General features: G+C 37.1%; 1 protein-coding gene across 1 annotated transcript in view; it reads left to right on the plus strand.

Moving 5' to 3' along the window:
* Positions 1-730: 730 nt before the first annotated feature.
* The window catches only part of ZNF438 (zinc finger protein 438), a 143,303-nt gene continuing 127,404 nt past the window's right edge, over positions 731-16,629 (plus strand). The window contains exon 1 of the mRNA XM_039248670.1: positions 731-791. The gene's annotated coding sequence lies outside the window, so the exon portion shown is untranslated. The remainder of the gene's footprint in view (positions 792-16,629) is intronic.

Consider the following 16,629-nt stretch of genomic DNA (forward strand, 5'->3'; position numbering starts at 1 on the left):
AGAATGAGGAATGAGTTATAGCCCATCTAGAGATGCCTTAATGCTCAAAGTCTTTCAGATTTAACCTCATTTTAATTGGCAACTGGGTTCTCTGCAATGCGTCTCATACTGCTTGACAAGATAATGGCAGAACCTAAAAGTGAAAACCTGGGCTTATTATACTGCTACCATTAAAAAATAAAAAAAGCACTAAGAAAATCTAAGATAAATAATACATTGAGTGGGACACTGTGAACAACAGGCATAAATTGGGACCATCTCAGGCAAACTGACACACATGGATACTTTACCAGACATGCATTTTTTCAGAAATCTCCTAACTCTAACCTCTGGATTACCATTTTCCCATCAAAAGGCTGTGCCCTCAATATGACTCACTTGTTTGTGACTATTTAGTAACTTCTATGGCATTATGTATATGGAAAAGAATGTGAAGCATTCTTCCTAGTCAATTTTATTCATTTGGCATTTCTTTCTTCTTTTTTTTAGAACATTTTCTATTTGCCTTAAAACTTTTATTAAATTTTGCATGCTTTCATTTTTAAACTAAAGATGTGTAATAAATTTAGTGAATTATATTCTCCCTTAAATTAGTTCTTTTGTTATCTTAATAAAAGTATACAGTAATTAAAAATAAAATTTGAGAATGAAAGGAAGGCAGTTTCTACATATATTTGATAAAAATGGATTATTTGAATATGATTATAATAATACTTTATATTCTATTACAGGATTAATTAAAAGGATTTACTGTATGTTTTATGACTCTTTACTGGAGCCTTGGGAGATAGGTAAGTGACAAGCATCTTTTGAAGAGATATTTCTGAAACTTTAAATAATTTGATCTCATAGTTTCCTGAAAAGGTGACTTACCTTTTTTCTCTGTGGAGCACCTAAAAGTACTATAAAAAACCTTAAAGTATTAAAAAAAAAATCAGTAAATGCGATGTGGTACCTGGATTAGATCTTAGAACTGAAAAAAGGTATTAATGAAAAAACAAGTGAAATCCAAATAAAGCCTGTAGCTTAATTAATAGCAATATATCAACATTAATTCCTTAGTCTTGACAAAACTGTGGTTATGTAAGATGTCAACTTTAGGGGAAATTGAGTCAGAGGAATACAGGAACTCTGTTGTATCTTTGTAACTTTCCTGCAAATCTAAAATGATTCCGAAGTAAAAATTCATTTAAAGCAGAAAAAAGTCAAGGTTTATTTATTTGAAAATTAGAGTTTAGAAGTAACTTTTCTCTGTAATAGTTTGAGAAATGAAAATTATTAGTTACCTTTTAAAAAATCCAGATTCTATGAATAGAGATGCAAGGAAATATGTGACCACAGGTTTCACTTTTCAGTTCATAGGAGATGTGGGATTTCAGTTCTTGGATATTGGCATGGTGTTTGTGACCTCCTTATACCTGATTACACACTTGCTCTTTGATTCTTTTAAGGTGCTTCTGTGGTCTTTGGTACTTTAGTATAGCACTGTGTATTAACATAAGCAGGGCCTGTAAATGGTTCCCAGTGCACTGGTTTTTTCTTCTCTTTTCTTTAATGTACTGTTGGAGGCAAAAAGACCAGTGATGGGACTCCGTTTGGAGTTGAGACCCTCACAAGTGTTGTCTTGTTCAGTTGCACCTATGTGAGCTTCTGGGTCAAGTACTAGACACAGTTGACCTATTGTTAAGGAGTATGAATAAAGAACAGAACTCTTAAATAGCCATTTCTGTAATTGAGCTAAAGTAATTGATTGCTGTCAGATAATAGAAATTCTCAGTTTCAAAAATGAACTCTAACAGTATAACTCTTTTAAATTTCTATAAATATTAAAAGACTACAAGAATGGAATTCTGTAGTTTGCTGAAACTATTACATAACTTTTCATTAATAAAAGTAAAATAGCCATGCTGGTCTTATAAATGGTTTCCTGCTTCTGTTGCCAACTTTAATGATTTTAGTTACACTTAAATTTAATAAAGGGAAATAGAAATATATTATCTTTAAAGATTGTAGACATTTAAAACAACAAGCCCAGGCCTGAGTGACTATTGAAGAATAATTATTAGGCTTGGAGATTTCTGTTTTGCTTGATGGTGTTTATTTAGAATTGGTGTTATCAATCTTGTGTTAATAGAATGACATCTTTACTTGTTTTTTGTGTAACATAATTTTGCTAAATCTTGGCTGGAAAGAGCTTTTTCAGGACAAGTTTAAATTCCATTGGTCATATGATAGTTCATGCATAAAAAGCGAACAAAAAAACCTTTTATTATTCTTCTGTGCTAAAGAAGAGCATTAAAACTATTATTTTTAGAGACCTACTTTACCATTCAGCTGCCTCACTGTTGTTTTGTGGTCATCTAAAGTATAAATGAGAGTAGCTATTATGTATTGAGCACTTCTATGTACAATGCACTTTATTTCCATTTAATCTTCCCAAACACAAAAATAGTTTGGAATTCCCTTTCTAGATGTGGGGGGAAGTAACAGTGTCCCCAGGATGACCCTGAGGGTTTGGTGCAGAAAGAACAGGTATCAATGGTGTGAAGTACCTCCTGTTTGGTTCATAATGTTATCAGCTTCCAGTCCCTGGATACATGGTAAACTTCAGAGTACTTCACATTGGGTGACCTAGGGCAGATTCCCATGGGGTGACTAGCTTGGAGCACAGTCTCCCATTCCCTGTTCCAGCCTTGATCTGGCTCATTCTACAGTTCTCTGACATGTCAGTTGTTCTCTGTCACCTGATTAACTGCTGAACACTCACTCATTGTGTGCTTCATTGATCATAAGCCAAGAACTTCTGGCAGCTCTGGGGAACATGATCTCAACGTGCCTCCTAGTCAGTGCTGGGCAACTAGAAGTTGTTAGTTGGGTGAAAATTTGGATCCAGAAGCTAGGACACATGCCAGAGGCCAGAGATGGGGTAATTGAGCAGCTGACATGTTGAAATGCTGCTATCCAGATTCAGTTAATAGGTTGGGACTCAGAAATAGAGTAGGCACGTGACTTTGAAAGGTGGTTTTTGAAGATAATGATGGCTAGCTATGGACTCTGTGGACATAAAATACAGTTAACCCTTGAACCATGCGGGCTTTAGGGGTCCTTTCCCACCCCCAAATCAAAAATCCACACACAACTTTTGACTCCCCCAAAACTTAACTAATAGCCTCTTGTTGACAGGAAGACTTGCCAGCCATTAAGGAGTTGATTAACACATACACATATTTTGTGTGTTACATATGTGATATACTATATTCTTACAATAAAGTAAGCCATAGAAAAGAGAATGTTATTAAGAAAATTGTAAGGAAAATACATTTATAGTATGATGCCATATCGAAAAAAATCCATATGTAAGTGGACCCACACAGTTCAAACCCATGTTATTCAAGGGTTAACTGTAATTCCAACTGCTTTTCGAGGAAGAGGAAGAGTCACTTAACAACGTATTCATCATTGTGCTCATTACACTGTGCAGAAATCTCTCTATAACTTCTCCCCATCAGTTTTAGCTATGTCTTTCTGTAATTCTAAATCTCCAGTCTCTCTTACACTTGAAAGCATAAAAAACACACAAAATTGCAAAGTCTCCTTTGTTATCTTCTTTATGGTCTCCAAAAGTTGGCATTCTTCAGGGCTTAGTCTTCGGCTGCCTTCTACATTTCTTCTCTGTGCAGTCTCATGTGACCCCTTGTTTTAAATGCTTTCTGTTCTCCCAGCTTTATTCTTTTTTACCTTGATCTCTGCTGTGAGCTCTAGGCTCATTTCTGTGCCTGCCTATTTAACATCTATTTGAAAGTCTAATAAACATTTCCAACCTAACATGTCTGAAGTAGAACTCTTGAATTCTCCTCTCCAAACCTGTTTCTGCCTCCTTCTTTATCTCAGTAAATGGTCCACACAGTTGCTCAGGCCAAAAACTAGAAGCCATCTTGAGTTTTCTCTCTTCTTCTTAACCCACTCCCAGCCCATCCATAAGGCTTATATGTCCTTTCTTCTACATATATCCCAAATACCCCTGCATTGCCACCATCGCCCTACTGCTACCCTAATATAATACAACGTGTCATCATCCCAGGTTACCTGGGTGATAGCAACAGTTTTCTAACTAGTCTTCCTTATCACCTCCTTGTACCTCTCTGGTCAGTTCTCCATTTGGAGCAAAGGTGGGGCTTTCTTTTCAATGTTTATTTTTGAGACAGAGACAGAGCACAAGCAGGGGAGGGGCAGAGAGACAGGGAGACGCAGAATCAGAAGCAGGCTCCAGGCTGTGAGCCATCAGCATAGAGCCTGACATTGGGCTCAAACCCACAAACTGTCAGATCCTGCCGTGACCTGAAGTTGGGCGCTTAACCAACTGAGCCAGCCAGACACCCTATAAGTGGTTTTAAAAAATGTTAAACAGTCCCCATCTTTTCCCTGTTAAGAACCCTCGGGTAATTACCCATCACACTCAGGATAAAACCCCAAATCTCACCATGTTCTATCAGGTCCTGTGTGTCCTGCCAGCTGACTGTATCTCCTTCCATTCCCTGCCTTGCTCCCTTTACTCTAACCAATTGCCTTTTTGCAATTCCTTAAATCCTCCAAGTTCACTGGACTCTGCTAAATCCTTGTGACTCTCTGCCCTATACCCTCATTTCAACCAGTTCAGCCTCTAGCCCAATACCAGTAGAGATAGATTTAGAGAAAACAAAATTAAAGTGTATGTAGTAAGTGAGGTTACACTAGAAGTTTTGGAGCTTTATTATTCTAAGTTTCTGTAGTTGGGATCGCTTTCAAGTGGAAGAGGACCTAGAGAGTTAGAGCTACGGAAAGACCTGACTAGAAGCAGTGGGAGAAGTTACAGAGAGATTTCTGATTAGTGTAACGAGCGCTACAGTGAATAAGTTGGCAACAATTACACCTGCTTGGAAACTGGGCTGCTTCATTGGGCAGGGAGTTCTCCAACACTGGCGGTGTACAAGTCCAGGCTGATCAGATTGAGACTCCACAAGTCGTGCAGGGAAAATGCGCTGGAGTGGAGGAGGTGAGAATTGACTTCTACAGATCTTCCCAACTATGAGATTATATGTTTTTAGAACCTTTTTTTTTTTTTTTTTTCAGAGCGCTTACTCTCAAAGTCTTTCTCAGATTCTTCGGTCTGTATTTGTATTCGAAGCTTTTACCAATAAAGGGTAAACACTTATAGATGAAGTTTCCAATATTTAAGAAATAGAGGAGCTACTGTCAAGGTTGATTCCACTCAGATTGGCCAGGTCTCCATCAAAGGAAATTACTTTGAGGCATTTTTTTTGCTTCCATTTTTTTAAGTTTAAAATTTATTTTTTTATTAGTTTTTGGTCTAAAGTAAGTAGTACACACATATACAAATTCCTTGATAGATTTTACTTATTAAACAAAAGTTCACTGAGTTGCCGAAGTAAAGAGCATGATACTTGGAAATAGTTTTTGTTTGTTTGTTTGCTTGTTTTTAATAGCCTTTGATCAGTTTTCTAGAAATGGAAAAGTCACCTTATCCTTTCCCTTACATCAGAAGCACTTTGAGAATTAGTGATTGTGTTTGAATGTTTCATTGACTGTGAAATAGCCATCCCTTTATCTTTTCTTAGAAAGGCAAAAATATGACTTAAGTAATAGAGAACTTTGTTATAAGTGCTTTTAGTTAGACCTGAATAATGCTATTCACACAAATTCCAGTTTCTTTATAACCCCTGAAACTTGGAACTTGGAATTAACAACATAAGAAATAATTTTCAGGGGCTCTGGATACTAACGTACTTCATATTTGATTGCGTCTGGTAGCGGGGACCTAAATACTAGGATGGCACATCTAACAGTTTCCTCCAGCATGACCACGCTCCCGGCAGCACCAGGGCCTGCCCCACCCAGCATGTGCTTGGCAAACCAGTATGATGTCAGTGCTGTGATGAGTACCCTGTTCTGACCAGGAAGGCCTGAACTCCTTCACATGTTTCCACCTTGAATCGCATTTTGTTTCTTTGTCTTATCTGGGTTTCTGACTTTGTTGCCTCCTTTCCCATTATACCTATCTCTGTCCTTTAGATGTGACTTCTTCCTCGTTACTGTGTTGACTTTACCCAGACAGAACTACTGCTCTGACTCAAAACATACTGTATTGAGATTCCTGTCTTGACTTGAGCCAGGGATTCTCCTTGGAGGAGAGATAGATGATACTACCTACTTGATTTTAAAGGTAGTGTGACCATTGCATATGTGCCATGGTTCTTGACCTCCTGCATCTAGGCAGTCAAGATTAAGTTTTGCATCTGGCCTTAGCAGAAGACTAATGTATCCACATTCCCTTTAAAACCAATAATGATGTAATAAGGAAAGGGAAGAAGCATTTCTTAAATGTACTACACTCTTCTCTGTCAAACTCATCTACCTAGAACAGGTCCAAGAGTCAGGGTTGGGAGGAAAAAGGGTTTTTTAAGCTACGTACAGCTGATGTTTGAAAATTCAGACCCTGAAATGGTATATCGGGTGCACTTAGAGCCTCTCTATCTGCTAATTTTCCTCTTAATTGCAAACCCATAAATAACACTATGTTCTAAGTGCTTTATCTGTTTTAACTAACTTAATCCTCATACCAATCCTGTGAGGTATATATTATTATAGTCCCCATTTAACAGATGAGGAAGCTGGCTTGAACAGGTTACATCATCACCTATAGTTGACACAGCTGGTTTTGTCAGAGCTGGGATTCAAGTTCAAGAGTATAACCACTTGTTAAACTGATCTGTTAATTCTCTGTTCTCTGACTGCTAATTCCAAGAAGTCTGGTTGACTGGTTTCTCAGACCACAACAGGTTAGAAGTTTCAAATTTGAAAGAACATATAATGACTTAGAATTCCCACTTAAAAAAATTTTTTTTTCGCATTTATTTTTGAGAGAGTGTGTATCATGAGTCAGGGAGGGAGAAGAGAGAAAGGGGGGGTGGGAACAGAGGATCTGAAGGCAGGCACTGTGCTATGAGCACAGAGCCTGATGTGGGGCTCAAACCCACAAACCTCAAGGTCATGATCTGAGCTGAAATCGAGAGTCAGCCACTTAAGCAACTGAGCCATCCAGGCGCCACCCCTAGAATTCCCACTTTAATGTGTTCCTTCTAATAAATGTTTATTTTTGGGAAAGAGAAAGACAGTATGAGCAGGGGAGGGGCAGGGAGAAAGGAAGACGGAATCCGAAGCAGGCTCCTGACTCAGCTGTCAGCACAGAGCTCAACATGAGGCTCGAACTCATGAACCATGAGATCATGACCTGAGCCAAAGTCAGACACTTAACCAACTGAGCCACTCAGGCACCTCAGTTCCTTTTAATAAGATAATTACTCAAGAACACAAAGATATATGCACTGGAGAGTTCTATATGATGCTGTAGAAAAATAAAGCAAAATAATTGAAAATAGCATGGAAGTTCAATAATAGAAGAAATGGATAAACTAGGCTCCTGCTTTTCAAATTTTAATGTATATATGAATCACCTGGATATCTTATTAAAATGAGGTTTTGATTAAATCTGTGGTGGGGCCCAAGATTCCACATTTCTAACAAATTCTGAGGTAATGCTGATGCCGAACCATGCACCCCACTCTGAGTAGCAAGGAATTTCAGAACTCTCATATTATGTGCTTGTTAAGAACAGATCTGGGACCAAAGGTGAAGTGAAGGGGGAACCTTAGGTGCCTCACTCATCTTTCCCTGGTCCCATCCCTGGGTAAGAATTATGTTTTAAAAGACTCTCCAGTGACTCTTAGTTATGCTTATAATGTAATTAAAAGAAAATTAAAGGTGATATTTGTATTATGATTTCCATTTGAATTAAAAAAGATATAAACTTGGCTTATGGCAGCCTAGCCTTGGAGGAAACATTTACTTCCTGCTGTCCGCATAACTGTCTTCAAACTCCCCAAAAACATCTGTGCATTTTTCCCCTCAAAAATATATAAGCTATTTAATGGTTTAGTGAGGGCTTCAGTTCAGGCATTTACCAACACTAATAGTAAAGGGCTAATATTTTTAAGAACAAAGGTAATGAAATAAGTACTTTTTAATGCATAATTATGGTTTGGGTATAGATAATCCTACTTTTTAATATTTATCAATATTATTACCTATTCAGCATAAGCTTCTTAAGAAGCAGAATCTGTGCTTTTTTTGTATTAAAATCCTAGTATGTGTATGTGTGTGTGTATATATATATATGTATATACACACATGTGTGTGTGTATAAATAAAATAAGCACCTTTTACATCACCCCCTCTTTTTTTTGGTAAGGTATGCTAAGCAGGTTTTTAAAGGGAGGTCAGTTTTTCTTTCAGTCTTGACAGTTCCATAACCAGAATCTAGAAGTGAAATATCTTTCACTATGAAAGGAAGTAGTAAGGAGGCAGGAGAGGAAAGTCTGATTCATTTAAAATTTCATTCTCCTGGAGAGGAGTGTGTTGGGCACAGAAAGCTCCTGAAATCTGCATAGGGGTCTTCTTGAGGATCTGGCTGAGCACCAAACTGTGCATGCAATTTGAAACCCCTAGAAGCTGGCAAAGACAGCTTATAAGAAATGAAAACTTACCAGGTCTTCATAAGAATGAACCCTAGAATAAAGGTTTCTCTACACAAATCCTAAAAGAGCTTACAACTAACCCTCAGAAGAATCAGGTAACTTAACTGTCCGGCAGAAGTTTAACACTCTATAAATTAATACAGCAAAATCTAGCACTCAGCAACATAAAATTAATAGTAAATTGCATCCAATCAAGAATTACTTAATAAAAAAAAAGCAAGAGAAAATTTTCATAACGAGGAGACAATAGAAATAGACCCTGAAATGACAGAGATGGTGCAATTAGCAGGCAAGTACATTAAAGCAGCTTTTGTAAATATGGTCCGCATTCATAAGCATTGTGAGGGATGGAATATAAAATATAGAAAAGAAAAAAATCAGAACATCCAGAGACTTAAAAATGCAGTAATGAGGTGTGCTTAAGTGCAGGTTAGAGTTTTTGGGAGAAGAGGTCAGTGAACTTGAAAACAGTGAGAATTCAACCAAAATGATAGAGAGAAAAAAGATTGAAAAAGATGAACAGCAACTTGGGGCCCTATAGAATAGATACCATGAGTCTAACATAAGTATAATTGGATTCTCAGATTTGGGGGGAGGGCAAGAGAGAAAAAAAATTTAAATAAATAATGGTTGAAACTTTCCCCAATTTGAGGTAAACTCTAAACCCACAGATCCAAAAAATTAAAAAGACCCCAGATAAGATGCACGCACACACCCCAATGCACATCATAGGAAAATTGCTGAAAATCAGTGATAAAGAGAAAAATCTTAAGAGCAGTCAGAGGGAAGAAAATATATTGCATACAAAGGAATAAAGTCAAGAATTTAGGCAGCAGACTTTTCAGAAACTGTTCAAACCAGAATGCAGTTTAATAGCATTTTTGTCAGTGCTGAAAAATTGTCAACATAGTAGTCTATAGCTAACCAAAAACTTTAGGAAATTAAAGAAGGAAAAGAAAAGGGAGAAATAGCTTTTTGAGACAAAATTTGTTGTTTATAGATAAACATAAAACTTTTTTTCTTTACATTTTTTAAAAAAGATAACTGAAGCAAAAAATAAAACAGTGTCTGTCTAATGGGATTATAACATGTAAAAGTTAAATGTATGACAATAACTCAAAGAATTGGATGGGGGAAAAGAGCCACTGTATTGTGGTAAGAGTCTTATATATGAACATGTAATATTTTTTGAAGGTAGATTATAATAAGTTAAAGAGAGCATCCACTTAAAAGGATTAGAAAAACAGTTTTAGTTAAGCCAATGGTGGATATGAAATGAACTCCTAAAAAATAATCCCAAAGAAGATAGGGTAAAAGGAACAAAGAACAGAAGGGACAGATAGAAAGCCTACAACAACATGGTAGAACTACATATAACTATATCAATAATCCCATTAAATGATATAGTCTAACTAAAAGGCAAAAGTTGTCAGATTGAATAAAAAAGTAAGAGTAAACTGTTGTTCTCAAGAAAGTCTTAAAATAGATTAGAAAAAGGGTGGAAAAATATATACAGTACAGGTTCTAATATAAGAAAACTGGAGTGGCTATATTTACTATCGAAGTGGACTTCAGAACAAATGATGTTAATAAGATTAAAAAGGGGCACTTCATATTGATAAATGGATTTATCAAGAAGAAGTAATAACTTTAAATTTAAATGCAACACGAAGCAGAAACTGCAGTCAAATGCTCTACCACTGAGCAATACCCCCACGCTACACAAAGCAGAAACTGATAAAGCTGAAAGAGTACATTGAGAAATCTTCTATTCTAATTGGACATTTCAACATTCATACAAGTAATTGATGGGATAAGTACAAAGAATATTAGGAGGGCTATAGATGTGTATAACTGTAAATTATCATAATTTCATCGACATTTATAAAACATTGCCCTCAAAAATAGCAGAATATACATCCTTTTCAAGTGCACATGGGAATTCCTCAACATATCCCACCATATGCTTATGTATAACACAAGTCTCATTAAGTTTAAAATGATAGAAATCATGCAGAGTATGTCCTTTGATCCCAACAATTAAGTTAAAAATAAGTATCAGAAAGATACCTGAAAAATCCTCAATATTTGTAATTACACCATATGCTTCTAACACATTGGTAAAAAATAATAAAACAGGGAAATTAAAAGTTGTTTTGAAGTGAAACAGAATGAAAACAAAAATATATGGGTTAGATCTGAAGCAGTGTTTAGACAAATATTTAACTTTAAATGCATGAATTAGAAAAGATAAAATGTGTAAATAAATTATCTAAATGTCCACCTTAAGAAGCTAGAAAAAGAACAAATTAAAACCAAAGTAAGTAGAAGGAAGGAAATGATCAAAAAGAACAGAAATTGGTGAAATAGAAAGCAATCAATAGATAATCAAGGAAACCAAAAGCAAGCTCTATGAAAAGATGAATAAACTTCTAGGTAGTCTAATCAAGAAACATAAAGGAGGAAAACACATGTTAAGTATAATATCAGGATTGGAAGGGGGAGGCATCTTTAATTCTATAGAAATTACAAGCATATAGGGGTATCTGGGTGGCTCAGGCAGTTGACTGTCCAACTCTTGATTTTGGCTCAAGTCATGATCCCAGGTTCATGGGATCAAGCCCTACATCGGACTCCACTAAGCATGGAGCCTGCTTCAGATTTCTTCTCTCCCTCTGCTCCCACCCCCTCACTCATGCACACACGCGCTCTCTCTCTCTCTCTCTCTCTAAAAAAAAAAAAAAAAAAAAACATAAGCAGGTAGAAGAGTATTACAAATCTCTAGAAATAGGGGCGCCTGGGTGGCTTAGTTGGTTAAGCGTCCGACTTTCACTTAGGTCATGATCTCGCGGTTCGTCAGTTCGAGCCCCGCGTCCGGCTCTGTGCTGACTGCCAGCTCGGAGCCTGGAGCCTGTTTCAGTCTGTGACTCCCTCTCTCTCTGACCCTTCCCTGCTCACGCTGTCTCTCTCTCTCTCTCCTAGAAATAAATAAAACATTAAAAAAAAAAAAACCTCTAGAAATAAGTTTGACAACTTTATGAAACAAATTCCTTGCAAGACAAACATTACTGAAATGGACTCAGGAAGAAATATAAAATTAGAGTAGTAACATATCTTTTAAAGAAGTGATATTCTTAGTTAAAAACTTTTCCATACAAACAAACAGAGCCAAGCAAAACCCCAAACCAAAAGAACTCTAGGCCTATGCGTGTCTTAACTGATGAATTCTATCAAATATTTAAAGGAGGAATAATTCAGAAAAATAGAGGAAGAAAGAACACTTCCCAACTCATTTCAGGACACCAGCATTACATTAATACCAAATCTAGATAAAGACATTACAAAAAAACTATGAACAGATATCTTTCATGAACATAGATGAAACATTTTTTAAATGAGCAAATCACATCCAGCAGTGTATTAAAAACAGGTTTATCATTGGGGTTCAAGTTTGGTTTAATAGTGGAAAATCCACTAGTATCAGTCATCACTTTAACAGGAAAAATTAGAAAAAAGCTCTGTGATCCTCTGAATACTTGCAGAGAAAGCATTGGACCAAATTCAACAGCCATTCAGAGAGTGAATCTCTTAGGAAACTAGAAGCAGAAGGGAGCTTTCTCTACCTGACAAAAGACCTCTACATATCATCTCTAACTAAAGTCTTATTAATGTCACAAGTTAGAATGCTTTCCCCCTAAGATAGGAAGCAAGCCCAGCATCCCCACTGCCATCCTTATGTTTGTTAAACACTATAATGGAGGCCCCAGTCAGTGTAATAGATAATAAAAAGAAAGAAATTTGACACAGATTGGCAAAGTAGAAATAAAACCTCTTTATTTGCAAATAACATGATCATGTATAGAGAAAATGCTGAGAAATCTCCTGAATGCCACTAGAATTTGTAATTGTATTTAGCAAGATTACAGGACACAAGGTAGATATACAAAATCAGATAGATGTATGTGTATATACTAGCAATGGAAAATTGGAGATTGAAAATTTGAATTTATATGGAAATACAAAAGACCTAGAAAATAAAAAAATGAAAAAATTGACAAAGAAGAACAGCATTGGAAGTTTTTACTACTGAATTTCAAAACTTCCTCTACATTTTAAAACTTCCTCTTTATTCTTTTTTTAAAATTACTTTTTCTTAAATAGTTTATTGTCAGATTGGTTTCATTATAACACCCAGTGCTCATCCTGATAAGTGCCCTCCTCCAAGCCCATCACCCTCCTTCACCCTTCTCCACCCCCATCAGCCCTCAGTTTGTTCTCAGCATTCAAGAGTCTCTCATGGTTTGCCTCCCTCCCTTTCCCCAACTATTTTTCCCCTTCTCCTTCCCCATGGTCTCCTTCCCCATGGTTTTCCCCTTCTCCTTCCCCATGGTCTTTCCACCTATACATGAAAACATATGGTATCTGTCCTTCTCTGCCTGACTTGTTTCACTCAGCATAATTCCCTCAAGTTCCATACACGTTGCTACAAATGGCCAAATTTCATTCTTTCTCATTGCCATGTAGTATTCCATGGTATAGATAAACCACATCTTCTTGATCCATTTGTCAATTGATGGACATTTAGGCTCTTTCCATGATTTGGCTATTGTTGAAACTGCTGCTGTGAACATTGGGGTACATGTGTCCCTATGCATCAGCATTCCTATATCCGTTGGGAAAATTCCTAGCTGGGTGACGGGATTTCTATTGTTAATTTTTTGAGGAACCTCCACAGTGTTTTCCAGAGGGGCTGCACCAGTTTGCATTCCCACCAACAGTGTAGGAGGGTACCTGTTTCTCCACATCCTCGCCAGCATCTAGAGTCCTCTGATTTGCTCATTTTAGCCACTCTGACTGGCATGAGATGGTATCTTAGTGTGGTTTTGATCTGATTTCCCTGATGAGGAGGGATGCTGAACATTGTTTCATGTATCCTCTCTGGCCACCTGGATGTCCTCTTTGGAGAAGTGTCTGTTCATGTCTTCTGCCCATGTCTTCACTGGATTATTTGTTTTTCGGGTGTGGAGTCTGGTGAGTTCCTTAGAGATTTTGGATACTAGCCCTTTATCTGATATGTCATTTGCAACTGTCTTTTCCCATTCCATCAGTTGCCTGTTAGTTTTATTGATTGTTTCCCTTGCCATGCAGAAGCTTTGTATCTTGATGAGGTCCCAATAGTTCATTTTTGCTCTTGATTCCCTTGCCTTTAGGGATGTGTCAAGTAATAAATTGCTGCGGTTGAGGTCAAGGAGGTTGTTTCCTGCTTTCTCCTCTAGGGTTTTGATGGTTTCCTGTCTCACATTCAGGTCCTTTTATCCCTTTTGAGTTTATTTTTGTGTATGGTGTGAGAAAGTGATCTAGTTTCACTGTTCTGTATGCTGCTGTCCAGTTCTCCCAGCACCACCTGTTAAAGAGGCTGTCTTTTTTCCACTGTATACTCTTTCCTGTTTGTCAAAGATTAGTTGGCCATCCATTTGTGGGTCCATTTCTGAGTTCTCTATTCTATTCCATTGGTCTATGTGTCTGTTTTTGTGCCAATACCATACTGTCTTGATGATGACAGCTTTGTAGTAGAGGCTAAAGTTTGGGATGGTGATGCCTCCCATTTTGGTTTTCTTCTTCAGTATTACTTTGGCTATTCAGGGTCTTTTGTGGTTCCATACAAATTTTAGGACAGTTTGTTCTAGCTTTAAGAAGAATGCTGGTGTAATTTTGACTGGGATTGCATTGAGTGTGTAGATTCCTTTGGGTAGTAATGACATTTTAACAATATATATTCTTCTGATCCATGAGCATGGAATGTTTTTCCATTTCTTTCTGTCTTCAATTTCCTTCATGAGTTTTCTGTAGTTTTCATCATACAGATCTCTGGGCACCTGGGTGGCTCAGTCGGTTGGGCGGCCGACTGGCTTGGGTCATGATCTAACGGTTCATGGGTTTGAGGGCTGCATCGGACTCAGTGCTGACAGCTAGCTCAGAGCTCAGAGGCTGGAGCCTGTTTCAGATTCTGTGTCTCCCTCTCTCTCTGACTTTCCCCTACTCATGCTGTCTCTCTCTCAGAAATTTAAAAAAAAAGCATGCATCATATAGATCTCTTATATCTTTGGTTAGGTTTATTCCTAGGTATTTTATGTTTTTTTGTGCAATTGTGCATGGGATCATTTTCTAGATTTCTCTTTCTGTTGCTTCATTATTGGTGTATAAAAATGCGACTCATTTCTGTACTTTCGTTTTGTACCCTGCAACTTTGCTGAATTCATGGATCAGTTCTAGTAGCCTTCTGGTGGAGTCTGTCGGGTTTTCTATGTAGAGTATTAAATCGTCTGCGAAAAGTGAAAGTTTGACTTCTTTGCCAATTCTGATGCCTTTTTTTTCCTTTTGTTGTCTGATTGCTGACGCTAGGACTTCCAGCTCTATGTTAGACAACAGTGGTGAGAGTGGACATCCCTGTCGTGTTCCTGATCTCAGGGGGAAAACTCTCAGTTTTTCCCCACTGAGGATGATGTTAGCTGAGGGCTTTTCATAGATGGCTTTTATGATGTTTAAGTAAGTTCCTTCTATCCCAACTTTCTCGAGGGTCTTTATTAAGAAGGGATGCTGCATTTTGTCAAATGCTTTTTCTGCAGCTATCGACAGGATCATATGGTTTTTATCTTTTCTTTTGTTAATGTGATGTATCACATTGATTGATTTGTGAATATTGAACCATCCTTGTAACCCAGGAATGAATCCCACTTGATCATGGCGGACAATTCTTTTTATGTGCTGTTGCATTCGATTTGCAAGTATCTTGTTGAGGATTTTTCCATCTGTTTTCATCAAGGATATTGGCCTGTAGTTCTCTTTTTTTTGCTGGGTCCCTGTCTGGCTTGGGAATCAAAGTGATGCTGGCTTCGAAGAATGAGTCCGGAAGTTTTCCTTCCATTTCAATTTTTTGGAATAGCTTGAGAAGAATGGGTATTAACTCTGATTTAAATGTCTGATAGAATTCCCCAGGGAAGCCATCTGGCCCAGGGCTCTTATTTGTTAGGAGATTTTTGATAACTGATTCAATTTCTTCACTAGTTATGGGTCTGTTCAGATTTTCTATCTCTTCCTGTGTGAATTTTGGTAGTGTATGTGTGTTTAGGAATCTGTCCATGTCTTCTAAGTTGTCCAATTTGTTGACATGTAATTTTTCATAGTATTCCCTGATGATTGCTTGTATTTCTGAGGGATTGGTTGTAATAAGTCAATTTTCATTCATGGTTTTGTCTATTTGGGTGCTCTCTCTTTTCTTTTTAAGAAGCCTGGCTAGAGGTTTATCAATTTTGTTTATTTTTTCAAAATCCAACTCTTGGTTTCATTGATCTGTTCAACTGTTTTTTTGGATTCTATATTGTTTGTTTCTGCCCTGTTTTTTTATTATTTCTCTTCTCCTACTGGGTTTGGGGTGCTCTTGGAGCTCTCCTTCTAGTTCCTTTAGGTGCGCTGTTAGATTTTGTATTTGTGCTTTTTCTTATTTCTTGAAATAGGCCTGTAGTGCAATGTACTTTCCTCTTAGGCTGCCTTTACTTCATCCCATAGAGTTTTGATTTGCTGTATTTTCATTTTCATTTGTTTCCATGTATTTTTTTAATTTCTCCTCTAATTGCCTGATTGGCTTATTCATTCTTTAGTAGGGTATTCATTAACCTCCCAGTTTTGGGAGGTTTTCCAGACTTTTTCCTGTGATTAATTTAAAGTTTCATAGCATTGTGATATGAAAGTGTGCATGGTATGATCTCAATTATTTTATATTTATTGAGGGCTGCTTTATGACCCAGTATGTGATCTCTCATGGAGAATGTGCCATGCCCACTTGAAAAGAAAGTGAATTCCATGGCCTCAGGTTGTATAGTTCTGAATATATCTGTCAAATCAATCTGGTGCAGTGTATCATTCAAGTCCATTGTTTCTTTAGTGTTTTTTTTTTTTGTCTAGTTGATCTGTCCATTGCTGTATGTGGAATATTAAAGTTTCCTACTATTAGCACATTCTTGTGCATAAGATTGTTTCT

This window comes from Hyaena hyaena, unplaced genomic scaffold (assembly GCF_003009895.1).
Source record: "Hyaena hyaena isolate Hyena2069 unplaced genomic scaffold, ASM300989v1 scaffold_314, whole genome shotgun sequence".
Classification (NCBI taxonomy): Eukaryota; Metazoa; Chordata; class Mammalia; order Carnivora; family Hyaenidae; genus Hyaena; species Hyaena hyaena.